We start from the raw sequence: 9,975 nt of genomic DNA on the forward strand, positions 1-9,975 counted from the left end.
CAAAAATTTTTGCATGCAGATGTTAATGATATGTTAATTACCGGGCATTCAATTCACTATTTATTAATATTTTTTTTTTTTTGGGGGGGGGGGGGGTGTCTTTCTTAAGCTTTTGAATCAAGCAGGAGTATTTGAGCAACATGGCAATAGTTTTACAAAATCGTTGACTTCGTTTTTTATCCAAGTCGCCCAGTGCAATTCTGGCAAAGAGATTTTAGACCAGATAGGTTGAATTCCACAGAACTCAATATTTTCTAAATATTTGTTTGTAGCCATTGAGGAAAAATCTACCCAATATCAAAACGATTTTTAGTCAAACCTTCAATGATGTAAGTGTTTAACAGTCCACGTTAATTTGTCAGTATTTTCTGACCGCGAAGAAGGTCAAGTCAGCTACTATCGTTTCCAGAGGCCGTGTAATAGTGTTTTTTTTAAATAACTCATAAAATAACTGATGGATTTCCATGATATCAAAGCAGGGAGCGCTTCATACAATGGCCTAATTTTGGGAAATACTGTGCATTGCCAATTACGTTTCATCAACTTTTTTACTTAAGAAAATGAGGCTAAAGCCAGTCTTAGCCACCCACACATTCGCAAAAGTGATGACGTCCCTCAGTGACGTTGTTATAACGTTTCTTCCCCTGTACCTCCCATCCCCCGAATTGTTAAACGCCTGTTTAACTCCATAGATAATTGTCATATGACCTACCCCAAGCAATACGAAATTCTTTGTCAGTAAAAGTTCAGCATACCTGGTAATGTGATTCGTGACTTTAGACTTTACCTAAACACAAGACCAACGTTTTATATCTTACCCACTCACTTACATTGAAGATCAAGAATGAGACTTATGACAGGAGACGAAAGAAGCCATGCTAACCCTACACTTCGCACTTCAATCGAGTGTTGGTAAAGCAATAGAAATATAGTTTTCTCTAGGTTAAGCCGTAGGATTCATTCTTCAATACAACACAGGTTACTCGATACATCAATTGCCAGGAAGAAAATGACAGAGAGCATTGTTTGATATAATTTATCATATCAATTTCACCAGAGAGAGAGAGAGAGAGAGAGAGTAGCTTGAATTCCTTAGAAGGTAGACTTCTAAAAGATGTTTCATATAAGGGCATTGACATCGTCCATTTGATAAATTTTGAAATCATATATGTGTGTATATATATATATATATATATATATATATATATATATTATGTATATATATATATATATATATATATTATGTATATATATATATATGTATATATATATATATATATATATATATATATATATATATATATATATATATATATACATGTATATAAATGTGTGTGTGTTCATACATACATAAGATTTATTATATTTCAACCTATAGTTTTATATATTTATTTACGTTATAAGTACCAGTACCTATTTTTGTTACTTAAAAGGTATGTGACAAATATCATTGTGACTTTGTCACTGGAATTATACCAGACTTCAATTAATGAACCAATCAACCTTACTTTGAGAAATCCATTGACATTGTCTACATGCCAAGCTGATTTACTCGTATCAAAGTATTCATTAACTTTGCTTTTCCAAAATAATGTTATCACCAATTGCTGGAAACCATAGATTTATGAGGGATGAAAAAAAAGAAAAAAAGAAATGGAGACTTATACATTTTACTCATCATCACTCAAGGAAAAAAATTGTTTTCTATTTCTACTAATGTTTTAATTTAATTTAATTTTTTTTAGTGGCAAATCTAAAATTTGTAGGAGTCCGAGTAGAATAGCTCTCAGTGCGATTCCACACCCCTGATTTAAACCTCTTCTATTATGTTTGATAATTTGTGTTAACCATCTAATCATTATCTACCACCATAAAACATTTTATTGCTCTTCCGGCTCATTTTATATGTGCAGTACACAGTCTTTCCTAACAGGGATTTACTCGGTAGCCTAATAACAATGGGAATGAAGGAAAGAAGGCAAGAAGGAAGGGGGGGGGGATTACTAGGATATTAAGTAACACTTCTTCGAAACGCTCTGTAGGAAGGGAAGAAGTTCCTCTTTTTTTTAAGAGTAAACGGGTTAATCAAGCACATTTGTCAATTCATTGTACCACCAAAAGTTAGGCCAATGTTTGAAACATTCATTCCTGTAGTTTCATGGAAATTCATAAGCCGGTTTGTTAGATATTTGAGAAAAAACACTATTACACGGCCTCTGGAAACGATAGTAGTAACCTAAGACTTTCAGATAAAAATGTATGCGTTACGAAGCTCTGTAACAATAACTACAGAATCATTTGGCCTAATAAACGATAATATATTACAAAATTTGTTTTGGCTTCAAATATGAAAGAAGCTGAAACTATCATTAACACTATAATGATTATGCATTCTTGATATTTTTATATTTTGATTACAGGAACCATATCCTAATTTCCTATACGTCCGTCGAACATAAATCTCAAACTGAAGAGCAGTAAAAAAACCTTCAGGTAACATACTATCTCTGTGCAGGATCTTTTGAAAAGCTTATTTAACCTTGTTTGGCAAATGCAACAGTTGCAGTTTACGAGATCAATAACGTAAATACTATATGCAGCCTACTCTGAAGATATAAATAAAAAATATATATTAATCGATTAAAAGGTGCAAACAATTTAAAACCTAAATCATACTCATAGGAATAGATATTACACACACACACACACACACACACACACACATATATATATATATATATATATATATATATATATATATATATATATATATATATATATATATATATATATATATATTTCAATGGAGTTGGCAAACGATACGGACAGGAGGAGGTCGATTATAAGATTTAACATAATTAAAAATAACGATGAAAAAGAGAGAGAGAGAGAGAGAGAGAGAGAGAGAGAGAGAGAGAGAGAGAGAGAGAGAGAGAGAGAGAGAGAGAGAGAGAGAGAGAGAGAGCGCTTTGATCAGTTAAGCAAAAATGTACAAACCTATTACTGCTTCACATTCAAGGGTCACTTTACTTTCACAAACTAACTCAAGTAACCGTCTAACAGCCAACGCGTAAGGGTTAGGAATTGTCGAGTTCCCTTGAGTTTTTAAGGTCACAAAAAGAAGCCGATGACGTTTCTATGAATTCACGCTAAGCTCCTAGAAACCTAGTTCTATTGATAATCTTTATCAATAACGTAAGAATATCGTTGTGGTTCAAAGCTCTATTTTTTTTCTTGAATTTGAAATGCGATTGTGCATGCTCGTTAGAATATCACTATATCACGCCTGACTAAAAAACTTTAATGCTTAACTAGTTTTGAGTTATGAAAAAATACCAAAGTTCGAGAGAGAGAGAGAGAGAGAGAGAGAGAGAGAGAGAGAGAGAGAGAGAGAGAGAGAGAGAGAGAGACCCACTGGCATTTATACACCCATACTAATTCCAAAATTTATACATGAATTGCTAAAACTTATTAATGACGTAGACCTACGTGCAATTTACGGGTTGTGGTGGCCTGTTGTAATGTCCTTGCCTGGTGATCGCCAGACAAGGGCTCGAGTCCGCTCAGCATGAGCATCCGTGTAAGATAAGGATTTTGGGTTCGGGGGGAATATTAGGCAATATTGCTATGAAAACCTGACTCAGGAAATCAATAAATCTTTTAAAAATATAAAATGACTAAAGTTAATGGAGTTCCTTCAAATGAATTATCGTATAGTTCTCAAAATGATAAGTTCACTTGAAATAATATACAAGGTTTTACGAACCTAAAGTTATATAGAACTTCATTAGGCCGCATCCTGAGGTCCACATTAAGCCACTCATTACCTTTAACACATTTCCTTCACCTAACAAAAGAGAGAGAGAGAGAGAGAGAGAGAGAGAGAGAGAGAGAGAGAGAGAGAGAGAGAGAGAGAGAGAGAGAGAGAAATAAATATGGATCAGCTTCCAGGAGGCAGGGTTAACTCAGTACCAAAGACTGTAGCTTCAATGCCAGAAAGAATATCATTCAATCAATGAATTTAATTGAAATTTGATAGCTAAGAATTAAAAAAATAATTGCAGTTACTCTATGATACCGAAAGCTATACAATACTGTTTCAATTATAAGAGTAATGATCCAAATAAATGAAAAGACGGAAATAGGAAAAGTCAACTAACTAAAATTTTGAGAGTATTTTGGACAAGTTATAAAACTGTTGGGAAATGGTAGAGTCTTGAAGCTACTTACTGAATAGGAATGATGGCGGAGGAGGAGGAGGGGGAGGAGAGCCTTACTTATGAAAAAAAAAGGGGGGGGGGGAGGGAGGGGGGAGGAGGAGGGATTGATGGAGAGGGAGAGGGATTGAGGGAGATGGAGAGAGAGGGAGATGAAGTGGGAGGGAGAGGGAGAGAGAGGAAGAGGGAGAGAGAGACTGAGAGGGAGGGGGAGAGAGACTGAGAGGGAGGGGGAGAAGGAGAGGGAGGAAGGGGGAGGGGGAGAAGGAGAGGGAGGAAGGGTGAGGGAAAGGGAGGAAGGGAGAGGGTGAGGGAGGGGGGGAAAGCGAAAGGAAAATGGAGGGGGAAAGGAAAAGGGAAAGGAAAAGGGAGGGGGGAAAGGAAAAGGGAAAGGAAAAGGGAGGGGGGAAAGGGATAGAGGGAGAGGGGGGAAAAGGAGAGGGAGAGAAAGTGAGAGAGGGAAAGGGGGGAGGAAGAGGGGGAGAGAAGGGGAGGAGGAAGACATTAATAGGGTAAGATACGGTTGGGGGATTGGGGGGGGGGGGGTTCTGATTAGCACTTAGAAAACTGTGTTCTTCTAAAACATCAAAGGGCTCCTCCACCCAATCACCCAACCACCTCGTTCATTCAACTTCATTTTTTTTTTACTTCTTACTGAATAAGTAGAGCAGGTGCAAAATGCAAATGTCTTATATTGAGGCCAGAGAACCAATCGATTGGGGAATAGCTTAATGTCCTTAACTAAATTAGCACCAATAAAAAAAAATCCCGAAATTCATAATAGAAACTATTTTATAATTTCACTGATTATGGGACTTCCTGCTACTTACACGTTCAATTGAACTAAAAATATGGCACAGTTATTGAAAATGTTGCTGGGACATTGAATTTAGTAAATCATCCAAGTAATTTCAGTGGGAGACTACTTATGACCAGCAGGTACTATTGGCTCAAATTACAGTCTTTCATTAACTTTTACATCATTAGCCATTTAATATTTTGCATAAAAATATATTATCAATATACTTGGGAGATTGGGTCGACATTGCGGGCGAATTAATTAAAATATGGTTAGATATCTTTTATTTATTAAAAGCCGGAATGCTAATCTAAATATATGCACATGCTTAACACTAAAGCCACAAATTCGTAACATAAGTTGGCATAAAAGTAAGTGATTAAAGTTAATAATATTTATTGTCCCAATTTGTTACCAAAATTTTCACCGCGACAACGTCATATTAAGTGAATAATGTTATTTTGCGACATCGAAAACACCATATAGATAAAATCTCTCCCCAACAGTAAGACATTTCAAAGCAATCTGCTGTTGATTCGAAGATCTAGCATCTAAATTAAGACCATATCCACGAGAATTTAAGAAACATGAAATTGAAATACCTTTCTTCTTTACAGAAGCACTGTTCAAAGAAACATCCTTTTGCTAGAGCGCCTATATGCTCACTGAATGTTTTGCATTCCTGTCAAAGAAATGCTTCGACCAATCAGAGACCTCCACCTTATCCTTCATTTCTATCGCCTCTTTTCATTAGCGCTTTCGCTAGCAGCTTTGTAAAGTGTTCTCTGATTGGCAGGTTTGAAGAAGAATGTTTTCAAAAGGTATTTACATAACAACCATTCAGTTTATACTGGTTACTTGCGAGTAAGTGTATGAGTAAACGGTTTTAGATTTCCCCTAACATTACTCTATGAACGCAGCCGCTTACCTTGCATTACACTATTCTGTCTATTCAAATGATAGAAAATGGTATATAAATTGTTTTACTAAAAACGATTTTTAAGGGATACCTATATAATGTTAACATGGGAAAATTACTTCAAACCTCCCTTTTTTTGTTTTAATAGTACCCCAAAATTATAAATAATGGATGGAAATATTAAATTTGTATAATCAAGAATGCTATACAATATGATTTGATCATCATTTGCAATAGAATATTGAATAATTCATGAGAAATTTAGATTTCGTAATTTTGCTTAAACGATATCTATAAATATACTAATATTTAACCCACACTACAGATTTACGAATTAACTGTAGCTATTTATATATAATAAATTGGCATTGAAATGATCTATTTCATTGTGTTTAAGCCTACTATTTTGTAGATAATCAAATTCGGTTAGAACTGTCGAAATATTTCATGGCTAAAAATGTTAATAGCTTCGTCTATGCAACGTTTATAGTACAAAAAAATGAGATGTAATAATAGTATATATTAAATATATATGAACTAGGTTTATAAGCAAACAGTTTTAGATTACCATGGTTGCTCCATGAACGTAGCCACATGAGTAATATTTACATTAGTTTATCTAAATAAATTAAAAGAAAACGTTATTTAAATAGTTCTATTTAGAAAAACGTTATTTATGGTATACTAAGTTATATTCACACATGACCGGGTATGTCAAAAGGATGGAAAATTTCCAAAACAGTACCTAGAATGGACACCAACTGGTAGAAGATCTGTGGGAAGACTCCGTATGAGATGGAAGATAAGATTGCGATGGCTATTACTAACAGGAGCTCTATCATTCGTGAGATTGAGCAGCAGGAAATTTACTTAAGGAGAGCTGACTGGGGAAGACTCTGCAATTCCGGGTAAGATGACTGTCAAGCTTTTAGCTTATGACATTTGGTGAGAAGATGAGAAGCACATAATTGGGGTCTGTGAGGACATTCAGCGCCTGACAACATCTTAGGCAGAATCCTAGATTAATACTAAGAGTTAAAAGAAGAGGTTGGACAGCAAGGTGAACAAAATGAAGCAAGAACGTAGGCCAATACAAGCATATAAAGCAGGTCTGGGGCCGAATAAACACTGCAAGGACTCTTTAGTAATGCTTGCAGCACATAAGACTACCTTAATATAGGGCATTGATATATGTCTATTTACATTAAGAGTTGATGAAAATTTTGGCATTAAACAATATTAGTATATTTGCAATGCATTTATGAAAATATATATTCAACATCAGACTATACAACACATGGTTATCAAGGCAAGATTATCATTTCTAATACAAATGGTTTTGTCATTTATGCACTTAATGGAGATATGCTGAAAATTCTGCAGTTTGAAAACTACCACTGCAGCATAAAAACCCATTATACAAGTATAAAAACCAGTCACGAAGTGCGTAGGAATTGGAACCTCGCATGGAAAAATCAGCTTATTGCTTTGCTGCTTTGTCAAATTTCGAGTGTTGCTTGGACCACCACTCTCTTAAATAGTGCAAATAAATTTTAAGGATTATGTGTTTCTATATATGGCTATGTTAAATGAAATTTAGAAATCATATAATCAGACAATGGTTAGGTTAAGTAAAATTTGCGTTGTATATGTATATATGCATATATGTATACAGTAGGCCCCCGCCATACGACATTAATCTGTTCCGGAGTTGGTATCGTATGGTGAAAATGTCGTATGGCGGGCAATAGAATAGTTAATGCGTGAAAAACCCTTGGTAAAAACATTGAAAATTAGAATGTAACAAAATACAGTACAGTAGTATAGTATAAGCACTGTACTACAGTATACTTATATATAATATACATGTACAGTACTGTACAGTATATAATTAAATAACATTATAAATAAAAATTATATACTGTACAGTACTGTAAAGGAAAAATTAAATCTTATTTACCTTTGGAGTGATGTGACTTGAGCTGGTAGTGGGTGGAGGCAGAGGGGGGAGTAGACGGTAGATATAAAAACGTATCAATGCTTATTATGTTATGTACACTTAATAATAAATTTATTCTTACTAATAAACACTTAAAATTAAAAATGCTTTTTCTTATTATTTTTGTCTTTTGAATTTTTTTTTTATGATTTTTTTTTTAGAACTTAAAAAATTACTTTTTTTTTAGCTTTTTTGATAGAATCACTATTATCGTCTTTGCTTTCTGACATTTCTCTTTTGGAGAAATATCTATCCAAAGAAGCCTGTTTCTGACGATTCCTCAACATATTCCGAAAATGACTAATACACTTGTCATTAACACTCTGCATAAGCCGACTTGTGTGAAGTTTTTCTGGGTGTTTCTTTTCAATGAAACTCGTAAGGTTTTCATACCAACCGATAGCTTCCCTTATTTCTGATGATGTCATTTCTTCAGTCTCCCCCCTGTCCTCGCCTCCACTAGAGCTGTGCTCTTCTTGAATGATCGTCAACTGCATTGCCTCTAACTCCTTTAAGTCTGCAGTCGTAAGCTCCTCCCTGTGCTCCTCAATAAGGTTATGGACGTCAGCCCCATCGATAATAAGCCCCGTGGACCTCCCGATTGAAATTATTTCCTCAACATCACCCTCAGGGGCATGATCATCAACGGCCTCGTCTTCGGTTGAGGGATCGAAACCTTCAAAGTCTCGTTCTGCTACAACAGCTGGCCACAGTTTCTTCCACTGTGGCCAGTGGAAGAACAGATGCTTCGTGTAAAGCTTCTTGAAGTTGGCAATCACTTGCTGGTCCATAGGCTGGAGGAGAGGGGTGGTGTTTGGTGGCAGATAGAGAACCTTAATGAAGGAGAAGTCAGGATGAATGATGTCCTCGAGGCCAGGAGGGTGAGCAGGGGCATTGTCCAGCACCAGGAGACATTTCAGAGGAAGATCATTCTCTTCTAAATAGTTCTTGACAGCAGGACCGAAGCAGACGTTTATCCACTCAATAAATATGGTCCTCGTGACCCAGGCCTTAGCATTAGACTTCCAAAATACAGAGAGCCTCTCCTTCGTGATATTTTGTCCTTGAAGGCACGAGGATTTTCTGAGTGGTATACCAGTAGGGGCTTAATATTTAAGTTCCCACTGGCATTTGCACAAAATGCAAGCGTTAGTCTATCCTTCATTGGTTTATGGCCAGGAAGTTTCCTTTCTTCAGCTGTGATATATGTACGGCGGGGCATTTTCTTCCAGAAAAGGCCAGTTTCATTGCAGTTAAAACCTTGCTGAGGAATGTAGCCTTCTCTGGAAATTACGTTCTCAAACTTCTTGAGGAATTCTTCTGCTGCTTTCTTGTCAGAACTGGCCGCCTCTCCATGCCTGACGACTGAGTGAATACCAGTCCTCTTCCTAAACCAATAAAACCACCCATGAGAAGCCTTAAACTCTTGGGGGGCTTGCTGCGACATTCCTTTGCCTCCGCCGTCTCTCTGGGCTTCCATGAGATCGGCAAAGATGGCGCTCGCCTTGTGCGAAATTACCGATTGCGTGAGTGTATCACCAGCGATTTCCTTCTCTTTAATCCACTGAAGAAGGAGTCTATCCATCTCATCGTTGATTGAGGTCCTTCCACTGGCAAGGACAGTCATGCCTTTAGAAGACTTACTTGCTTTAATGGCTTCCTTATTCTTAATAATTGTACCAATCGTAGATTGGTTACGGCCGTAGGTATTAGCGAGGGTAACGATGCGCATGCCTTCTTCATATTTCTTTATGATCTCCAGCTTCGTTTCCATAGTTATCATCTTTTTACTTCTGCCTTTAACATCACTAGCAATTTTGGGTCCCATGGCTAACGAATTAAAGTTATAATTAAACACTAAAATGCACAAAAAATAACAATATCGCAAGCACTCACACAAGATCAAGTCTTTACAAAACGCACACGAGATTCTGAACTGAGCGAGCGTATGACAAAGAGAGAGAGAGGAAGCATCTCTCTCAAGCATTGTGGGAGGATTTTCGGCCAATAACATATCAGCATCTTAGTGACGCCGTGACGC

Source organism: Palaemon carinicauda, chromosome 24, assembly GCF_036898095.1.
Source record: "Palaemon carinicauda isolate YSFRI2023 chromosome 24, ASM3689809v2, whole genome shotgun sequence".
NCBI lineage: Eukaryota > Metazoa > Arthropoda > Malacostraca > Decapoda > Palaemonidae > Palaemon > Palaemon carinicauda.